General features: G+C 38.0%; 1 pseudogene; it reads right to left on the reverse strand.

The window, feature by feature from the left end:
• Positions 1-17,745: 17,745 nt before the first annotated feature.
• Positions 17,746-18,082, reverse strand: LOC140502397 (HIG1 domain family member 1A, mitochondrial pseudogene; annotated as a pseudogene).
• Positions 18,083-18,977: the final 895 nt, after the last annotated feature.

An 18,977-nucleotide genomic window follows, 5' to 3' on the forward strand; every position in this document is an offset into this window, starting at 1 on the left:
GGATATCACTGATGGGAGGAGGTTATACAAGTTTAAGAGACCAATAACTCACAAGTGCGGCAGGTGTGACATTCCATGTATTTTTTTTAAGGCTTTTCCTGGAATCCTATTGTCTAATTCTTTTTTATTTATTTTTATTTTTCTCTTGGTGAAGATGGGAAGGAAATTAGTTTGGAAAATCATATGAAAGAATCAAATGAAAAAGAAGAGTGTTTTGCATCATAGACCTAACAAACATATATCCTTACTTAGGTATGTACGTACTGAAAGCTTCCTTGGATTGTTTCACTATAGCTCTTATGGCTAAATGGGAAAATCATCCTGTACTTGACTTGGGTTAAGAAGATCTGACGTTCTTGGTCCAAGCAATATGGTGTCAATTCAGGGCACTGACGTAGGATTGAAGACTCTTGGGTTCAAAATCTACTTCTGCTCCCATTTAGCTGTGACTTTGGCCAAGTCACTTCATTTTCCTGGACCTCTGTTTCTTCACTTGTAAAATGAGTGGACTCTAGTACATGACCTTTGGACTGATCTATTTTGAAGAGCTATCACAAGAAAGGGTGCCATAGTTGATGCAGGGTAGGACCTGGAGTGAAGACTTGAGTTTGAATCCACTTGGTATATTTACTAGCTCTGGGGCATTAGGCAAGGCTTTAACCTCTCTTTGCCTCTAAACTACTAACTCATATAATGTTACTCTGGACACGATCAAATCACAAAGGCACTGAAAGCATTTTTCCTAATAGGTATTCCCTTTTCTGTTGTCCAGATTTAAGTGGGGAGCATTACTTAGCATAGTTTGGGAGCACAGGGAACATGCTCTATTAAAAAATTCACCATGAACTGATGCAGAGGGAAGCGAGTAGAAGTAGGAGAACAATTTATATAGTGATAAAGACATTATCTAGAAAAACAACTTTAGAAGACTTACATAAGACCATGTAGGATAATTGCATTATCAATGCAGTGATAAACCACACATTCAGAGGACTGAAATCGAAATGTGCTACTCACCTCCTACATGACAGATGATAAAAATGTAGAAGGAGATAGACATTATTGGACTCTAGCAATTTGTTTTGCTGGACTAATGCATGTTTGTTATGAGGGTGTGTGTATGTGTGTGTGTGTGTGTGTGCATGCGCACGCACATACATGTGCACACACCCATATATTGTTCATCTGGGGAAGGGGCAGTAGCAGGGAGAGATAATAAATGCTTACAAAATAATATATAAGGAAATAAACTAAAATATAATTAATTTTAAAAGAGGCTTAAGAGAACATTAAAAACCCCCCACATATACTCTATGAACAAGCATTTTAGCCATGCACCTAAGATTTCAAAAAAAAGGATGGAAATTAGGATAGTAGTAGAAAGTGGTATTTAGTGATTTTTAAGGGCATGGACATTTTCTTCCTAAATTACCATAAACTTACATATTAAGGTAATGACTAGAGACCACAGGTGTTTAATTTCCTTTCAAGCAAAATGATTTTTGACTCAAGGTAAAAAGTATAATAGAAAACAGTATCCATTTAATTCAACAAGTAGTTATTGTGCTCTGGCTGTGTGCAAAACACTCTGAAGCAGACGTACAGATGAATAAAACATGGTCACTGTCTTTGAGGTTCTTAGAACCTTTCTGTCTTGGAGTCCAGGAATTTGTGTTTAAATATTCTGATACCTGTATTATATATTTCCTTTGTAATCCTGTGCACTTTGTCTTATGTATTTAAAAACATTAATGAGGGGTCCTTAGGTTTTACCAGCCTTCCAATGAGCTCCAATTGACTATGAGCTCCCTGAGAGCAAAGACTGTCTTTTGTCTTTCTTTGTATCCCCAGCACTTAGCATAACAGGCATTTAATAAATGTTTGTTGACTGACACCAAAAAGGTTAAGTATATAGTAGGAGATATATTGCTTAACATCTTTTCTTAACATTTAGCTTATTCATCCACAAACCTGAAATGTTACCAATTATTAATCTCTTTCCCTTAAAAAGGACTTGATAAAAGCATATTTTAATATAATAGAAAGTGTCCTGGACTTGGAGTAGAAAAATGAGTATTTGAATACTCATGCAAATGGATGAATTTGATCTGTCATTTACAAGTTGTGTGGCAGGTCAATTAAATTTTGTTCTTTGTGCTTCAGTTTCCTTATCTGTAAAAAGGAAATAGATGAATAAGCCAGATGGAAAAAGGACTCTGTAACCTTAACATGACATCCCAATGCAAGTTATCATTACTGGTGAGGTTTTATTCTGCGAAGATATATTTGCTTGGGGAAATATCAGCCACTTATTGATTTCCTTCTTACTCATTGATTAATTGATTGCTGATTGCTTGACTGATTATTCTGATGAAATATGACTTGCCCCCATCACACATCATTAGTTTGAACAAACTGCTAATTAGGTCAAGATTTGCCTCTCACATGGTCATGTGAACAATGAGTGATGCATCAAGAAGGATTTCTTTTCTAACTCCTCTTGGTTCTTTAGCAAATGTATATAAGCCAGTATTGAGACTTGTTGTTTAAGGAGAAGGTGGGGCAGCTTTCTTTGATGTCGGAGGACGTGACACAATTCTGTTGCTTTTTTGGGCAGGATTGATTTATGGTCAAAGAGATGGGATTGGCTTTAAGCAAGCCTTTGGAGCTGGGGGAAGAGCAGAGCTGCAGCTGTGTGAGTATCCTGGACAGTCTTCTCTTTACATAGGTATTTTGTACTTTCTGCGACAGGGCAGGGATTCTCAGGAAGGCAGCTGGGGCTGGGAGAGAGGTAGGGTGTGTCTGTTCAGGTGTTTGGCTAATCCATTTCCCCTCCTCCACGCATGTTAATTTACTGGAAGGCTGAGTCTGTGATGACATGGTAATTCATAGCCAGGCCAGGCAGCATATCTGATAAGGTCTCTTCCAACTCCCCCTAGGGACATTGTTGGAAACTCCAGGCTAACAGCTCAGAGCAAATGACCTACTAGGTCCATAATAATAATACTTTGGAGTTATATAGCACTTTACAATTTATGAAGTCCTTTCTCTGTGAACTTTATAAAAGTCCTTTCTCAAGACTTTGGCTCATTTGAGACTCAAACAACTCCATTAAGGTATGGTAGGACAAATTAACACTTTCCTAGAAGCAGCCCAGCAGAGTGGAAATCTTGCTAGACTAGGGATTCAGGGGGCCTGGATTTTAGTCAGTCAGTCAACCAACATTTATTAACGCCTTCTATCAGGTACTATGCTAAGTGCTGAAGATACAAAGAAAGGTAAGGCCGTCAGCTCCGGCTCTCAAGGATCTCACAATCTAACAGGAGACACAACACGCAGACAACTGTATACAAAAAAACCATGTACTAGATAAAGTAGAGCTAATTAAGAGAAAGAAGGAAGGCACTAGGGTGAAAAAGGGATGGAAAAGGCTTCCTAGAGAAGGTAGGATTTTTGTTGTTCAGTCATGTCTGACCCTTCATGACCCCATTTGGGATTCTGTTGGCAAAAATATTGGAGTGATTGTTGTTTCCTTCTGTACCTCCTTTTACAGATGAAGAAACTGAGGTAAATAGGGTTAAATGACTTGCATTCTAATACAAGTATACATACACATGCATATGTGTATACGTACATGTACGTTTATGCAAATGTGTACATGTATATGCACATGTATATATGTATGTGTATGTATATATGTGTACATGTATATGTACATGTATATATGTATGTGTATGTATATATTACACACATACAGGCACACACGTATATCAAACATATATGTATATGATGCCTATGGAAAACTGTATTCCTCTTCAAAATGGGTCAAAGCTCTGAACAGATTCAATAGACCTCCTCACCCCTTTTTGCCTCTTGCTCTGGGAATAGTAAAAAAGAAAATCAGTGCCGCTCTTTCTTCTGGAAAGGGTCCAATACTCAATTGCCCTATGGTTTTACTCACCATCCCTGTGACTTCATCTTTCCTTGGTCAACACTCCTTTATATAGGTTGTCTACCCATGTTAGAACACAAGTTTCTGGAGGGAAGGGATTACCTTAGTCTTGTATATTCAAAGCTTAGTACAGTGCCTAGAGCACAGTAAACACTTAATAAATGTGTTTTTATTCATTCAGTGTCTGAAATAATCTAAACAAAAACAACACTGAAAGGCAGACAAACTCAGATTAATTAATTAGCAGTTTTGGTCTAGGTGAATAGATGATGAAACAAAACTGGTCTAGGAGAATGGATGACGAGCTCTCCTTGCCATGTTCCTCATGGCTCCTGAAGGGAGGGCATCTCAGTATGAAAACATCTTTGTTTCACTTCTGATGCAAAATACCTGGACATAAAAGATGGAACTACATTTCAACTTTACTGTGGCCACAAAATAGTCACTTGAATTAGTCCCTGCCAGATAATATTTTGGAACCCTCAAATGTATTTATATTCTTTGAGCGAGTCAGTTTAATTCCTCTCCACCTCCTTTTTTGTCTCTTGTCCCTTTAACTTTCTGTGGTCCAATCCTCTACCAAGGATCTTTGCTCTTTTTTTATCGTTTTGCAATTTCTAGAGAGCAGGGAGAGGAATTAGAAATCACTTTGGTCAAGGCCCTCATTTTGCAGATGTGAAAACTATAGCCTAGAAGCCTTAAGAAGCTTGCAACCAAAATTACTTAGGTAATCATCTCCTTGGCAGCGCTAACACCCAGGGTTGCTGGTTCCTGACCCTATTTTATTTCCATTATTCTACATTGCCTTTCATCCCCTAGATTAATTTTTCCTGCTATAATTTCATTAATCTAGCCAAGAAAATAAATTCAGCCTACCAGAAATCATTGCGCCATGACCCTGCAATAGGGTCGTAGGTTTGTTCGCTTTTCTCACAGAGAGGTGAAGAAAGAATTTGGTAAATCTTCATGTGTTACAGAAATATAAATTGCCATTATTATTACCAGTATTATTATTTCCATGTGGGAAATAACAGTAACCATAATGGCTGATTTTTCATGGTACTTTAAAATTTGCAAAGATTTCAAGTCCAATTGTACAACAGGCTAACCCAGCTTCTTGTGCTAACCTAGATAAGGACAAAAATGCTCATAGCCAGGAGATTGGTCACTTGGCGGTGAATACAATATTTTGGAAATAGCAAAACATTAAATAAAGAAAAGTAAACAATGGACCTTAGTTCTGTGTGCTCCTCTTTCAATCTGGTGATGTTAGTGGAGTGTCAAAGAAAGAGGCCAAGACTTCTAAGAATCGTATAGTGATTAGATGGCCTTAAAACATTGCTGGTTGCTGGTTCTTCAAATGTAAGATTCTTGTTCAGTGATCAAGAAATGAGTATGCCATTGGAGAAACTGAATTTTATCAGTTTTGACATTCTTATTATAAATGAAACTAGAAGACAAAAAAGAAGTTGCTGTGAAGTGGAGGGATGGCTCACAGTTTTTCCTGGGGATGCAAATAGAGCAGTTACCAAAGTTGCTTTTATTGGGCATTCAAAAGCAACAAGAAACATTGTTTGATGGGATTTTTGTTCAATTCCTACTATATTTTTAAAAGGACCAACACAATAAACAGAATTACAGAATTGAAAGGATCCTCAGCGGCTATCTTGTCCAGCCAATACCCAGGAAAGAACCCTCATCGCAATATACTGGACAAGAGTCATCCAGTCTTTGCTTGAAGATTTTCAGTTTGGAGAAACCCATTACCTTCCTGAGGCAGCCCATTCTCTTTTTTGGATAGCTCTAGTTATGAGGAAATTTTTCCTTACTGCAAACCTAAACTTACTTACTTGCAACTGATACTTTTATTTACTTGCAACTTACACCTGTTGATCCTAGATTTGCTTTTCTGGAGTTGATCAGATTGTCTAATCCCTCTTCCACATGAGTCTGTCATCAAATGTGTTAGTGATCTCTCCCAGTTTTGTATGATTTGCAAAATTGGTAGGGATTTTTATCTAAGTCTTTATTCAAGTCATTGATCAAATGTTAAATGGAACATGGTAACTAAACAAAGATCTCAGTGGTACTCCAATGGAAAATTCTTTCCAAATTGCTATAGGACCACTAATGACTACTCTTTTGGTTTGGTCATTTAACCAATTTGAAACTCATCTCTTCTACCAATGATTAGCCCACATTTCTCTGGCTTTTCCACAAGAATAGCATGAGGTAGTTTACCAAACATAGGTTACCTGTTGCAGTAGATGAAGAGGCAGAGAAATTCTGTGAAGGGCTCAAGAAGAACGTCCAAATTTTATCTACATAAACTTTAGTACTTGATGACTTCAAAACAAAGGTAGCACAACTAAATAATCACAAAAATGTTAGAATACAGGATTAGTTAAAAAAAATAAAAAGATCAAAGGATTGTAGACTACACTGAATCTTCATGATTCTATATCATGAGTGCTTTCTACAAGAAGACATGGTGAACACTAATATAATTAAAATGAAATTGTTTTTATTTTTACAGATGAGTCATTTCCAAATCAACCACTGGAGTACACTCAGACCACCAACCGGTTAAAGCAAAGCTCCGAATCAATAGCAAATTAAAAGAAAGAATAAAAATGATGAGAAGATAAGCCATGCAATTGAGGCCTCTCTGACCTTACCATTTTTTAATTTAAATAAATTTTTATTGATACCTTTTGTTTTTACATTACCTATATTTCCCAATGTATCTTCCTCCCGCCCCCTCCCAGAAAGAAACATGGACTTATATGAACTGATGTAAAGGAAATAACAAAGAATAAAAAAGAAGGGGAAAGGGCTAAAAAACAGTTTAATGAAACTGATGAACCTATTGAAAAAATCTGGTATTCTCAAGGTTCCTTACCTCTACAGCAAAGCAGGAGGTATACCTTCTCATAGTTCTTCTTTGAGGTGGTGTCTGATCATTATAATTTCTCAGCATTCATTTTGATAGTGGCTGATATGGCTATTGTTGCTCTTATAGTTTCATAGATATAGAAGGAAGGTTAGAAGTCATCTGGTTCAAATCCTTCATTTTACAGATGAGGAAACAAAGGAACAAAGAAATTAAGTTCTCATTGATATTAAGTTGCAGATCTGAGATTCAAACCCAGATTGTTTGACTCTAAACCTAGAAATCTTTCCTCTACTTGTAGTCATGCAAATTGTGTTCTTGATTATACTTACTTTATATCAGTTAATATAAATACATGTTTTTTTGTATTCATTGTATAATTTCTTATAGCACAGCAATGTTTCATTGTATTCACGCATCCCACTATTTATATGCTCCACAGCTAGCAGGAGTCTGCCTTGTTTCCAGTTCCTTGCTACTACAAAAAGGGTTGCTATAACTATTTTTAACCTTACCTATTTAAACAAGCTATTGACATTAAAAAATGAGAAATGGGTAAAGGAACAGATATCTACACTAACCATCACTATTTCCTAAGAAGTTTAATGGGTATAAATTAACCAAAACAACTTAGAGATTTAAGGAAACTAGAAATTGTTTTAGCCAGCAAATACTTGATTTCTTTGCCAAATGGAAAGTGATGGCATATTCATGAGAGACATATATTAAAGGAGATCTTTTGTTTTTAAATGGTGGGGAACTGGGGGAACCCAGTCCATTTGACTCTATTTTCAGTGTTCCTTTCAAGACAAAGGAGAACCTTTAAGGAAAAGTTTTACCCTCCCATTTCAAATACTATTTTACAATAGTCCACAAAACACAAATACAGTGGGATCCTGTGTTTTCTACGTGGTTCAGTCAACTGTTTGGCTATAAAGATGTATTCTGCTACTGAATATAATTTATAAAAGCTTATCTTTTCTCCTCTCAGACCTTCATCAAAGATAGTCTTGATGCACATATAGATTGTTCCCATAAAAATTGTATGGAGATTGAAAAGTAGGCACATGAGTCAGTAGTTGCTAATATTCTCCAGATGCCTATTTTCCCTAGTAATAATATTTTCAAGGCTTTTAATCACAATGTTATCACCCTCTTCTCTTTCAGATCCCTTGAGAATCAGTTTCTTTACACACTCAAAATTGTGTCCTTCTCCAGAACATGCCTCTGTGAATATTTGGTTTAATCTAGTTGCCCTTCTCACACTTGTTTTCCTTACTGCCATTTCTACTTCCTCATCTGTCACATCAGGGCCTGTGATTGAATCCAAATGGGATGGATCTCCCATTGCTAATAGACAAAAGAGTTTTTTAAAGAAATCTTTACAGATCTTTTACATTTTTCATCTGTTCTTTGTCTTCCTTCCAAATTCATTCTTGAATTCTCTAGATAATCTGGAAAACTTTACCTCTCATCAAGCTTCTTGTATACTTGTTCTCTCTTCTACTGTTTCTTTGAACAAATGTTGCTCATAATCACAAAATCAGAGATTCTTGGAGGTGGAAGGGACCTCAGAAGTCCTCCAGTCTAACCCATAATTGAACAAAAAAAATCTCTTTTTGCAACACACCTTATAAGTTTCTTCAATTGTAAAATCAAGATAATAATAGCACCTATCTCTCAAGGTTGTTGCCAGGACCAAATGAGATAATATTTGCAAAGTACTTAGCATAGTGCCGGCACATAATAGTCACCGTACAAATTCTAGATGTTATCACCATCATCACCATCATCATCATCATCATCATCATCATCATCATCATCATCATCATCATCATCATCATCATCCTTTCTTTGAATGCCTCCAATGAGGGATAATACACTCCTGAAACAGCCTGTTCTACTTTTGGATAGTACTGATTATAAGGAAAATTTTCATGACATGGAGCCTAAATTTGTCTCATTGCAATTATCCATTGCTTTATCTCTGCCCTCGGGGACTAGTAGAACAAGTCTCTTCTCTCTTCTACAAGACAATCCTTCAAATATTTGAAGACAGTTATCATATATATCATGTCTTCTCATCTCCAGGGTAAATATTCTCAATTCCTTCAACCAGTTTTGTACTCTCCCACTCTGGTAGATTCTACAAACAAATATACTTTAAACCGGTATCATCTTTAGTTAGCATAGCTTTCTGCTTGGCAAGGAGATCAAGTGTTTGCTGGGTAAAACAATTTCTAGTTCCTTAAGTCTCTGAGTTATCTTGGTTGATTTATATTCAATAACTCCCTTAGAAAATTGGGATGCTTTGGATGTTATGTCTTTCAATCTTTTGTCTGTAACTGTATGACATTGGTCAAGTAACTTCTCTGGGTGATTTTTGATCTGTAAAATGTGGTCACAGAATTAAATAATCTCTAATATCCATTCCAGTTCTAAAATAATAAAGTTTATATTGTGAATAATATAAATTTGAATAGAAATTGTGTGTATTTCATCATCGGTAAAAGCCAATGATTAATTTGTTGATGCCTGTTTATGACAGTATATGGTTGGCATAATTGTATAATAAAAATTAAAGCTCCAGGATTAAAAAGAAAAACCCTATGAAAAAAGGGAAAAGCAAACAAAATCCACCAAGTAGAACTTTTACATAGTAAGACATATGAGACATTTTTGGCAACAGATTTCTAAGTAGCCAAAACATAGAAGTCTACATATGGGAACTCAGAGTCTGGGTATGTGTATATGATCATCATCCACATAGCCAGAGAGAGTAAATTTTAGGGCACACAATTAGTCATTTACAAACAGTCTTCTTTCTCTGTGCCATGATTTGATTGTCAGACTTAGCACTGAACTTACAAAATCCTGAAGGCTGTTGGTGAATTTCATTTTGGAGGCATGAAATTGAAAAAAAATGACTCCTTATAGGAAAATACATCTTCCAGATCTATGAATAAGGGAAGAATTTATGACCAAACAAAAGATAGAGAGGATTGTGGGAAGTAAAATGGATAATTTTGATACATGAAATTAAAAAGATTTTGCACAAATAAAACTAATACAGACAAAAATTAGAAGCAAAACAGGAAACTGGGAAAATCTTTTTACATCAAGTTTCTCTAATAAAGGCCTTATTTCTCAAATATGGAACGGAGCCAGATGGTTAAAAATAAGTGCCATTTCCCAGGTCAAAGGATATGAATGGATGGTTCTCAGAAGAAGAAGTCAAAGCTATCAATAGTCATATGAAAAAAATGCTTTAAATTATTACTGATAAGAGAAATGCTAATTAAGACAACTTTGAGATACCATCTCATACCTATCAGATTGACTAACATGACAGAAAAGGAAATGTTGGAGGGGATGTGGAAAAATTGGCACACTATTGTACTCTTGGTAGAGTTGTGAACTACTCTCGGCATTCTGGAGAACAATTTGGAATGATGCCCAAGAGGATATAAACCTTTGATCAGCAATACCATTACTAGGCCTGCAGCCCAAAGAGATCAAAGAAAAGGGAAAAGGATATATTTATGCAAAAATATTTATGGCAGCTGTTTTTGTGGTGGCAAAGAATTGGAAATCAATTAGGGAATGTCTGATCAAGTAGTGGTATATGATTGTGATGGGATATTATTGTGCTATAGGAAATGACAAATAGGATGGTTTCAGAAAAGCCTGGGAATATATATATAAACTCATACAAAGTGAAGAGAGCAGAACCAGGAGAACATCATACAAAGTAACAGCAACATTATAAAGGTAATCAACGGTAAAAGACTTAGCAATTCTGACAAGACAATGATCCTAGACAATTCTAAAGGAACCATGATGAAAAATGAAAAATGCTATCCAGCTTCAGGGAGAGAGAACTGATGAATCCTGAAGGCAAATTGAATGAAATTACTTATAAAAAACCAAAAAAAAAAACCCCACCCCTCTTCTGTTTTTCTTCTTTGTCTATTTTCTTTTGCAAAATGGTTAATATGGAAATATGTTTTGCATGACCTCACATGTATGAGTAATATAAAATTGTTTTCCTTCTCAAGGAGAGGAGAGGAGCAGGAGGGAGGGAATTTTGGAACTCAAATTAAAATAAATGAATATTAATTTTTTACATGTAACTGGGAAATATTTAATGAAATGAAATATATTGAAAAAAATTAAAAGGTCTTCTCTAACATATGTCTCTTATGTATATGTCAAAATCTTACCAGATTCCTTGAAATATATAATAAAAGAAATAATTTTGTTTGATGGCCCTCTGATTATTAATAATCAAGTGAAGCATAAGCAGGGAGACATGTTCATTCAAGGAGCTTGCAACTCTCATAGAGGATGTCTAGGGCTGAGTGCCTTTTGAAGAGGAATTATCTATGGATGGTGAACTCCTTCAGATTCTCCTGGTTGTAGATGCCTTTGTGTTGATTCTGTCAAGATCCTAGAACATTGCAGGATCTCTTAGTGATATCTATAATCACTTATTGACTTAAGCTTAAATACCTGCACAGAATTGCTGGGGATGGAAGCTCAATTCCATGTGGACAGTCTCGGGCGGGTAAAGGTGGGAACTTCTAAATCTTAGAGTTCTCACGAGACCCCCCAGGAAACGACTGGGAATTGAGGTGAACCGAGCTATCTCGTGTATTTCCGCCTCTTCCCGTGAGAGATGTGATGGGAGAGAGCTCTCCCCGCCCTTGAGATTGTCCCGGATCTGGGCACACCTAACAGGCACGGTATTCAGATGCAAACTATACGCCTGGAGAGCTTAAGTAGGATCAGGAAAGCCTGAAAGCTCTCTTGGGCGGAGGGGCGCGGAGCGGACAGGACAAGGCTCTGCTTTCCCTCTTTCTTCTCTCCCCTCCCCCTCTCTCCCCACTTATACTTCTACTTCCAATCTCTTATTGTAAGATCTTTGCCTCCTTGGGAGATTCTTCGCTCCCTCCTAAGGAAGAATTCCCCTGCACTTGTAACTAGACCCTGAAATAAAGCTCAACCCTTGTTCGACTCTGGAACGTCCTTTCTCTCATACGAGCATCCGGTTTGGCCAACCGAAGACCTCCGATAGAGGTAAGGGAAGACTCGGGTAGCCCTCAGGCCTCTAGGCCTGGCACAGAATAAAATGAAAATTGCCTGTTGTCTAGCCTATGACATGCAGTTGGTTAGATAGACCATAGTTGTGTTCCTTCAGGTAACGTATTTGGGACAAACAATGTAGACAGAACATGAATAGGGTCCAGAATTGAATAAGAGGTGGAAAATGGGGTTGAATTGACTTTGGGACATTGCACAATGCTTTTAATGACTGCAAATTACTTCCTGAAACAGACTTTCTTTTTTTTGGTCCCCAACTCCCAATATTTTTCCAGTGATGCTAAATGATCACAAGTCCTTGGAACCATCCAAAGGACAATGGAGAGGTCTGTGGAGGGCATGGGTAAGCCATAGTATATTACTAAGGAGAATTACAAAGAGAAGTGATGCAAAGTTTGTCATCAGAGAGCTTTGTGACCTGCAAAGGAGATGGGTCAGTCTCACAGAGAGAAGAAAGGAAGCAGGTGGATAGCCTGCATGCTTTATGAGCATCTATGTGTAACCCAGGTTTCTATCCCAAACTGGTCATTTTGCTTGAAACTCTTCTAATTGTGAAGGAAAAGCTGATTTAATGCTGTGTGACTTTATGAAGGGAGGAGTTGATGGCGAAATCTTTGGAGAAGAAAGATTCTTTTTCTTATTCTTTGAAAGACAATCATGGTTCCAGATTCTCTTGGGAAACTGCTCCAGACATGTGTATATGTGTATTGTGTGTGTATACAGACATATACATCTACAGAGAGAAAGAGAAAAAGAGAGAGACACACACGGAGAGAGAGAGACAGAAGAAGAGGCACAGAGAGAGAGAGAGAGAGAGAGAGAGATACAGACAGACAGACAGACAGACAGACAGACAGACAGAGAGAGAGACAGAGAGAGAGGTTCTTGATTTCTATTTTACCTCCCTAGAGACTTCAGGGAATTTTTCTTTTGGGTGAGTTTAGGGCCTTTCTCTTGGCTGAGTGGAGATGTTATCTGGATCCCATTGAAAGAACTCATTTACTCTTTTAGCCCACTTTTGTATTTGCTGATCTATTCTAATCTAGATAACTTCTTTGATATATATTTGCTTAGATAAATGGATTTACTTCCTATTTACTGTTTGTGATAATCTTTTGTATAACTAACCTTTGGTGTAGAGTCAAACTGGTTAGTGTCAGTTTAGGATAACCCCTCTCTTCTGAGGGGTTGTGATGAAGGAAGTGGGTTTTTTTTTGTTTTTTGTTGCTGTTCTGAAGTAATTCATTCCTAGATCAGCAATATTTGTGGGGGTGGGGGGACAGATTGACATAATTCTAGTTCCGTGGATTTTTGGCTGTAGGAGAGCTGAGCACCCATCTTCCTGGTACTCCAGCATTAGCTTCTCTTCTCTAGTTATTATACTATCTATCTCTTCTCCTAGGAGACAGTCCAAACCTCATATCATATCTGCCTGTGCCTCCTCAAAAGCTGTGTGTCTATAATTCTGTGTTATAGTAACAGTGCTTACCTCACAATGCTGTCAGGATTTTTTTTAAAAAAGCATTTATTAGACACCTACTATGTGCCAGACATCCTACACTGTGCTAAGGACATTTAAACAAATTTTATCTCATTTGATCCTCACAACCCATGAGGTAGGTGCCAATTTTATCTTTATTTTACGGTTGAAGAAACTGAGGCAAACAGAGGTTAAGTGACTTGCCCAGGGTCACACAGCTAGTAAGTGTCTAACTCCAGATTTGAAGTCGGATCTTCCTAACTCCAGGCACAATGTTCCATCCAATCTAATTCTCTTTCTCTCTCTCTCTAGTATATCCATGTACATGTATGTATTTTACTTGAGTACATATACAATCTTATGTACACTATATGAGAAATCTTGAGGAGGAGCCAACCTTAACCCTTCAAGTAGACTCACTGTGGAGAAAGATGTAAACAAGTTATAAAACGAGAAAAAGTGTAGATGAATTGAGATCTTCATTGTTGGTGAGATCAAGATAACAGATCTATCACAGTATTACAATACTAAAGACAGGGTTCAGACTCTGGGAGCCTCCCAGAGCTCTCCTTGAATCTTCCCACTTAATCTGGGAATTATTCATATTCATATTCAAATCTGTTGCCCTTGGCCTAGCTTGGCCTTCCATTGTCTGTTACCTCTGAATTGACTCACTTGCTTCCCACCCAAACCCTCCATCATCTGATATCTCCTGATTGCCTCCAGCTATTTCCCACCCTGGGTTACACACTGGTTACACCAATCCCATCAAGATCCTCCTTAGACCCTCCTCCCAGACCACCAGACCATTTCTAGGTTGTTCCCACGAACTTTCTGTATATAAATTCCATCAAGCCTCTATGAAGGGGCTCAGATTCAATCCAGCTCAGACTCTGTCTAGCTGAGATTCTATCTGGCCTGTGAATACAAGCATTACAAATGCTTAGGCTCCTTAAAAGCCAGCCCAACATGGAGAATCTTTAATAAACTTCATTTTTCTTTGACTTTAAGAAGGCTTGAGTCAAATTCATTCGAGCAGGACCTGGCGTGCCAGTATTTTGGGGTCCCCATCACCCCTCAAGCACTATTATTTCTGAAATCATTCCTTTCTAACTTTAGCATGTGTAATTATGGGACTTAGGAAAAAATGTGATGTGTTAAAACTAGTACCTCAAATATGAAGTATCCCATTATTTGTCCTTACCCACCTCTGGCTCTCAGAATCCCTGGCTTTTGCTAAAAGACCATTCTTGGTCCAATTAGCTGTTAGTGGCTTCCTCTCTAAGACCACCTTCCATCCACTCTATAGGTCTCTTTCATATACTTATTTGGGTTATATGGGGTGTCCACTTGATTCATCCAACTGTCACCTGTGACTCCAAGGAGCTGTAGCACGTGCAGCAACCACAGACCAGTAAAATCATCTCTGTGTGTTCATCCTTTGTTGCTGAAGAAGACCATGCCCTCAGAGAAATGATGACATGACTTGCACTTGACTTTGTTTTGAGTGAGGGAGGTCTGTGCAGGTCATCAGCCTCACTTCTCCTCCAGAGCTATCTGAATCCAGTGACCAGATATTCATCAGGATGACTGGAGATGACCCAGGATGAGGCAATTGGTGTTAAGTGACTTGCCCAAGGTTACACAGCTAGTGAGTGTCAAGTGTCTGAGGTAATATTTGAACTCAGATCCTCCTGATTCCTGCACTGGTGCTTTATCCACTGCACCACCTAGCTGCCCAATGGTTTGAAGATAATAGGCCTCAAACCCACTGGTGAATTAGGGGGATGTCTACCCCAAGCATGTGAAGACTTCCCCGGCAGAATGGACAGATGAAAACAATTTGTTCTAATGGCCATGACTGTGGCTGAAACAGGCCTATGGAGTACTTAGAATTTTCAGACACTGAAAATGCCTCCCAGGCCACCACCTGTTGTCTTGATTTTTGTCTTGTCACTAAACTTTGATGACTCTGGAAGAGAGAGTGATGCTGATGACTTCCTGAAACTCTGCTTCCCTTAAATCCACCTCCACTGGGCTGGGAGGACGGTGGAGACCTCACCCCTGCCTTATCTTTGGACTTCTTTGAAAAAGAACAAGCAGCAACCGCCATTTCCTTCATTAGAATATAAATTCCTTGAGGATAAGGATTGTTGTGGCTTTTTCTTTGTACCCCCAGCACTTAGAGTGATGCCTGCTTAATAAACACTTGTTGACTGAATTCAAGGGATAACTCTTAAGTGCCTAGGAAGCTTAAGAGATTGACCAAGGCTGAAAGTCTAGGTAAAACAAACTGGTGGAGGCAAGGTTCTATGTTTCACTGAAGTTAGAGTTGAGCTCTAGATCATGGCTCCAATTCCTGGTAACATGTTCATGATCGCCCTTTGGTAGAAATCTTGCACTTTTTGGTGTGGAGCCTAGGGAGACAGACCCTCACCTCAGATTGATCTCTACTAACTGACCCCTGAATTGCATATCATCAATGACCTACAGCAGGTAACCTATAATTGAGCTGTTCATTCTTATCGGAGCAAATATGTTTATTTGTCCCTTGAGCCATGTTGATTAGTCTTGGGCCAGAGGCAGCTTTCTGTCATTTTACCCACGCTGGAACAGAAAGATTTCTTTATATATACCCTTCCTGTGAGACTCAAACAAAAGATCCAAAGCATATGGTATGATTCAGATGATGATTTACCCTATGATTATTTTATAACTTTCAGGAAGATTTTATCTGTATTCAAAGATATGATCTGCTACTTACTCCTTGAGGGAAAGTGGGGAAACCCTTTACCATTCTGGACCTCAGTTTCCTCACCTGAAAAATGAAGGAGTTGTTCAAATTAGCCCTAAGATGCCTTCCAGTACTCCCAGATCTTATCACCTGAAAAGAATAGGTAAATTCTTCAGAAGTTTTTTTGTTTTTCAATGTACTTTAGGTAATGGAACAATGTGCTTTTAATTCTTAAAGAAGTCTGTTATCTTTCTCCTCCTTTTTTTTTTTTTTTTTTTTTTTACTGTGAACATGTAAAAGACATTTTGTCTTCTACAACATAGGAAAGACAAAAGGGATAAGGTTTAGTGTAGGGGAACATAGGTCAAAATCTCACGGAGGAGGAAGAACATAAGTGAGGATAATGAAGAATTTAGCCTGGGTGAACATTGTTTAGAGGGGCGTAGCACAGTGCCTGGCACACAGTAGGTGCTTAATAAATGTTTATTGATAGATTGTGTAGACAGTCCCTTGGATGAGAGTGGAGGGCCATTTGAAGGAGAACTTTGGAGCTCCTGGTCCACTTAGATCTGGTTACTTGGAATATTAGGCATCACAGTGCTTTAGGAAAGGGAATGACAACTGGATTTCTGTAGGCAATTTTTTTTTGAGGTGTTCATTTTATTTAATAATATCCATACCATGTTATTATCATGGAACGTAAATTTATCTTAAACATTAGAATTCCACAAGTGTAACAAAGCATTACTTAAATGTCAACATTTAAGGAGAATGCTCACATGAGTCTGCCCATAAAATGATAAACCATCAAATCGAAAGGACAGTAATATTTTTCAGTTGGACATGATTCTTAGAGAAAACATAACACTGCACACATTTTCAAAGTTTTCGATCTTTACTGCTGAATAAGCACTTCAAATATATATGAAACAGATGACATTCAAAGAACAATTTCAACATGGTAGCAGCAAAAATCTAACCGAGGCATACAATTTCTGTTATTCTAGTCTTTTATTAAATTTATAATAAATATTACTGTGTTAAGTAGCCTGGCTAACAACTGTTCAAGGCTCATCTTAAATACAAACAAATTATCCATGGTGAAGGTAGGGAATAAGACTCTTGGTGTAATGTTTTATTTCATGTTTTTCTTACAGATGTTCTTTCGGCCCTAGTCAAAGCCAGGCAGCCCTAGACACTGAAGTTTCCATCATTCTACAAAATAAGGAAGAAAGTGCTTTCTGAATTGTTAAAGCAGCTTCCTATATCATATCCCAAAATATGCCCCATCTTAAAGCAATAGGAGCTTTGTGAGTCCTGGTCCCCTAATTTTTTAGTCATTTTTTAAGATTTGAGGAATATGAATATAATTTATTACCCAAGTATGACCAGTTCCTTTTGTACTAACTTAGCTCCCCTATTTAACTCTTGGATACCAATTAGTATACCTTGAATCACCTGGGAAACTAAAGCTTCCATGAAAAAAAGCCAATCTTTAAAATACCATGTTTGGTTGTCTGATGTGCCACTTTTTAGAACCACATATCCCTAAATGATTTATTTTCAAACATGAACACATAACCTCAATGTGAGGTATCTAGCTCTAAAACATCGGCATGAAGACAGCATCTTTCCTCCTAATGTTTGGGTTTTGCCCAGTATTCCTGATACATGACGTACAACATACCAATGGTCATGGCTCCTGCTACAAAAGCCTTGGGCTCCCACACACATGTGAATCAGGTGGACAGACATTTTAGTGTTCCCTCTGTTCTTTAGTTTGTATAATCCATATGTAACAATAGCTGTAAAGCCTGCTATTCCAACTGGGACAAATGGTGCCTCTTTAGCTTTTCCGGCAAGTTTTGATCTGGAAGTCTCATCATAAGTGGAGAGGGAAACATCATGGTCTGCTGACATTGTAGCTGGTTCAAGAGCTTTCAGAACGAGATGAAGCAAATTCACCTCCCACAAGCTGCCACCGGCTTCGGCTTTGCCACCAAGCCTCACCAGTTGCTTCCCCTGGACTTCAGGCCTCTATAGGTAATTTTTTGATTGTGTTTGCACTTCATTTTGGAGCTGAGATTTGAAAGTGAGGAGGCCAGAAAAATAAGGATTCTCATGAGACCGAGCGAGGGCTAATGGTAGTTGATCAGAAGAAAAATGAACAGATCTTGGCAATACATTAGGAGTATAAATTAGAATAGGTATTTGTGGGCTTGAAGTAAGTTTGAAAATTGTACCCTCTGCTTCTGAAAACTATGCCACCTTGCGTATTAGGAGGACCACAGGCCTATAACTAGAGGGAACTGCAGAAGCCATTTAATCAAATCCCCTTGTTTTACAGATGAGGAAACTGAGCTCAAGAGAGGTTAAATGATTTTTCCAACAACACACTAATTGTAGGAGCAGAGCTAGGATTTAAACTCAGGCCCTGGAGACATCAATCATTCCCTGTACCACATTGGACAACATGCCAGTACTTCAAGGGAGCTACAGTTTTAATAATTATGGCCTTTTGTCTACAGGACACTATCCTACAACATGGGAGGTTGTCTTCAAGAATTGCTAATCTAGTGATGAACCTCTATGAGCTTAGCTAGGTTGCTCCTTAGAAACCCAGTGTATTACCAAGACAATATTCAACATTTTCACCCCTTGATAGGACTTCCCAGAGCTTCCCCTTTGCTGGCATAGGTCTCAGGAACCCAATGTCATCATCATTCTGTGATAAGGCATAGTAGGACAACTTTTATGGAGGGTGATACCTCCCTGGGTCTCAGTTTCCACATCTGTAAAATGAGGGCACTGAACT

Source organism: Notamacropus eugenii, chromosome 4 (genome assembly GCF_028372415.1).
Source record: "Notamacropus eugenii isolate mMacEug1 chromosome 4, mMacEug1.pri_v2, whole genome shotgun sequence".
NCBI classification, from domain to species: Eukaryota; Metazoa; Chordata; class Mammalia; order Diprotodontia; family Macropodidae; genus Notamacropus; species Notamacropus eugenii.